This window comes from Ipomoea triloba, chromosome 4, assembly GCF_003576645.1.
Source record: "Ipomoea triloba cultivar NCNSP0323 chromosome 4, ASM357664v1".
Taxonomy (NCBI): domain Eukaryota; kingdom Viridiplantae; phylum Streptophyta; class Magnoliopsida; order Solanales; family Convolvulaceae; genus Ipomoea; species Ipomoea triloba.
In genome coordinates, this window is record NC_044919.1 from 36,340,431 (window position 1) to 36,343,649 (window position 3,219).

The 3,219-nt window shown below is 32.4% G+C and overlaps 1 non-coding gene across 1 annotated transcript; it reads right to left on the reverse strand.

Moving 5' to 3' along the window:
• Window positions 1-1,583: 1,583 nt before the first annotated feature.
• Window positions 1,584-1,655, reverse strand: TRNAP-AGG. The gene has a single exon. It is a non-coding gene; the product is annotated as a tRNA-Pro (tRNA).
• Window positions 1,656-3,219: the final 1,564 nt, after the last annotated feature.

Consider the following 3,219-nt stretch of genomic DNA (forward strand, 5'->3'; position numbering starts at 1 on the left):
TTATAATTCCTTGTTTACCATTTTACTTTAAATGAATGCTATAAATAAATAATACCAAACATGATTTAATAGGATTGCATATATCTTTGATTATATTCACTAAAGTGTGGAATTCCCATTGATATTCCAAGTGGAAGTTGAACCTGTGATCATTTTAAGTAAGGGTATTTTACTGCAATTTTTTCTTATCAAATTGGTTTCGTTTTGTATGTTTTGTTTTTGTTTTTGTTTTGTTTTGTTTTAATTTTTAAGCTACTGACTATAAGAGTTGAAAAGTTTATAATCCTTGTTGTAACAGGTCATGTTTGTAGGCCATTAGCTCCTAACCGATGAACATTGCAGGTGAAGAGAAAATAGATAGAAAAATAACAAACATAGGGAGAAGTGCTTCATTCCATTAGCTACATCAATACAAAGGGTACATCATATATATAATATATATACAAATATAACGGATACAGTAATGTAGATATTAACTCCCTGACCGTTACATAATAAATAGGAATAATGTCCATATTAAATATGGTTTATAAATTATAACAATCCTGACATATTTTGAAAATGTAGGCATCACTTTGCAAAATGGCAAAGTGGGCATAATTTCGTTTTTTTTTTTTAAAATAAAGCTGGAATGATTCTTTACCGTTATTTGTATTATTAGTATTAGTGCAAATAATTAATACGAGACCTGCTCTAATATATCTTACTTAAGAATGCATATAATTTAAAATAAATAAAATGCTAACCTAGTAATATAACATTTAATTAATATAAAAATATTTCTTAATTGTAGGATCAATCCGACCACCTAGTGAAAACTATCCAAAGCCAATGGTTCTAAAACCTTGTTCTATGCCAAAAAGTTCAAAATCATTAATAATCTCGAAACCAATTTAACTCTACTTGACTCTTATCTTTATATCGATAAAATTGACTTGAATTGGATGATGATTCTGAACTCATGAAGGAATTAGGGTTAGCTATTGATGAAGAAGAAATGGAGGAGACTAGTAATCTGATAACTCAATCAAAGAGAAGTTGGGATATAGCAATAGAGGATATCAAACCTAGCTACTGGGTGGGATGTTGAACCAGAAGAATTTATGAATACTAATAACCTTACGGGTCTAATTGTTGGTGGTCATAGTCGATATTGATGTTAGATAGTATAGAATAGTAGCTACTATAGTTTTGCCGTTTTGGTTAGTGTTGTTGATATCATATTTGTAAGAATTACTTTGAAAGATGTAAACAATACATTTTGATGTGTATTTATTGTTAGAAAAAGATGTAAACAATACATTTGTTAGCCAAGCTTATTGATTTCATGCTTATCGGACTAATTTTTCAGCCCCTTAGAATTTTTTATTATTTTGTAAAATAGGAGAGTGTTTCAAGACGGAATAACGTTATATCAAAGCATTGATCATGACAGATTAGTAATAAATTTACAATATGATTCGTTTTTAAAAACAAATTAGTAATAAATTTTGAGCTAAGATTGACATCTCTATATATGAAAATATGATTCGTTTTTAAAAATAAAAGAGTGTTAGCTATGCCCGGGGCAGAAAAGGAGAAACGGGGCATTCCAAGAATTGAACTCAGGACCTCTCGCACCCTAAGCGAGAATCATACCACTAGACCAAATGCCCTTCTTAAAATTAAATTTAACTTTTTTCATTATTTAATGACTACTACAACATATGCTTTACCGAATATATAAAATAAAAATAAGGGATATAGTCAAATACTTTTTGCGATTAACGTTACGATTTGTCATCTAAAGAGAAAAGAGCATCTCGAAATATTTAGTACGTATAACGAACACCCCAGTACCCCCTAAAATCACAGTTTATAATGAATGTATTAAAGGGTCCAACTAGAAAATAGTTTGGATAGGATTATAGAAATTATATTAGGATTTACTCAACACATTAATAATAAGTGCTCAGTAGAGATTATAAGGCCAGGTCAAGTCCAACGTAATATTAGTTGTTATGTAATATTAGTTATACCAGTTGAGATCCCTTCTATTGTGATTTCTTTGTAAAAGTCTCTTAATTAATTTTTTGTTCAATTTTTATATAGGATAGAGGGGTGAACCCAAAAAGAACAAACGTTCCACAGAGACACCCACCCTCTGAGAGTAGACACCCTCCCCTACTTGTATATATACTGCACTTGTTCTTCTTTAGTATGCAATCTGTAAACTTCCGTTTTCTCTCATCAATACACAACATACCTGGCCTTTTTCCCTTTCTTGTTACAACTGCTGTGCACAATTCCAATAGGCGGCAACCGGAAATCTCAACCGCCGAAAGCTCCGAGGTGGAAGATGGGTACGAGAAAAGAAATCCGAGCGGTTTGGCGGCCGGCGATTCCATCCTGGGAAAAGGAGTTTTGTTTGAAGGCAACGACAGGGCTATTCCGTACCTGGGATAAATTCGTAGAAGCCAAGAAGTACGTCCACCTTTACGATAACATCATGCAGTGGGACGACAAGGAGGCGCAGGAATCATTCAACCGTTCTAAAACCTTGTTTTACGCTAAAAAGTTCAACATCCTTAATAATCTCGAAGCCAATTTAACTCTACCTGATCCTGATCTTTATATAGATAAAATCGACTGGGATGATGATTCTAAGATCAATGATTCTGAACTCATGAAGGAATTAGGGCCAGCCATTGACGAAGAAGAAATAGAGGAGATCAACAATCAGACAACGCAATCAAAGAGAAGTTTGGAGATAGCAATAGAGGACATCAAACCTACTGGGTGGGATGTTGAACCAGAAGAATTTATGAGTGCTAATAACCTTACGGGTCTAATTGTTGGCGGTCATAGTCCATATTGGTTTTAACTAGTATAGTTTTTCTGTTTTGATTAGTGTTCTTGATATCATATTTGTAAGAATTACTTTCAACAATGTAAACAATACATTTTGAAGTGTATTTACATTATTTTTTCTTGGACGCACAGGCGCAGCACGGCCCAGCCGCACATGTTTTTTCTTTTTTCTTCAGTATGATTTCTCATAAAGTTAAAAACGTTACAATTAAACAGTCAATTAAACGCGTAACTTTTAAAAAATTCAAAGTCCATAATCTAATCAATCTCAACATGCATTAATTACTTTGCATAATAACTCTAGAATTGCAATCCAGTGATCCCAAATTATTAAAATAATACTCCATAATAAGGTAATAAATTTTCCAG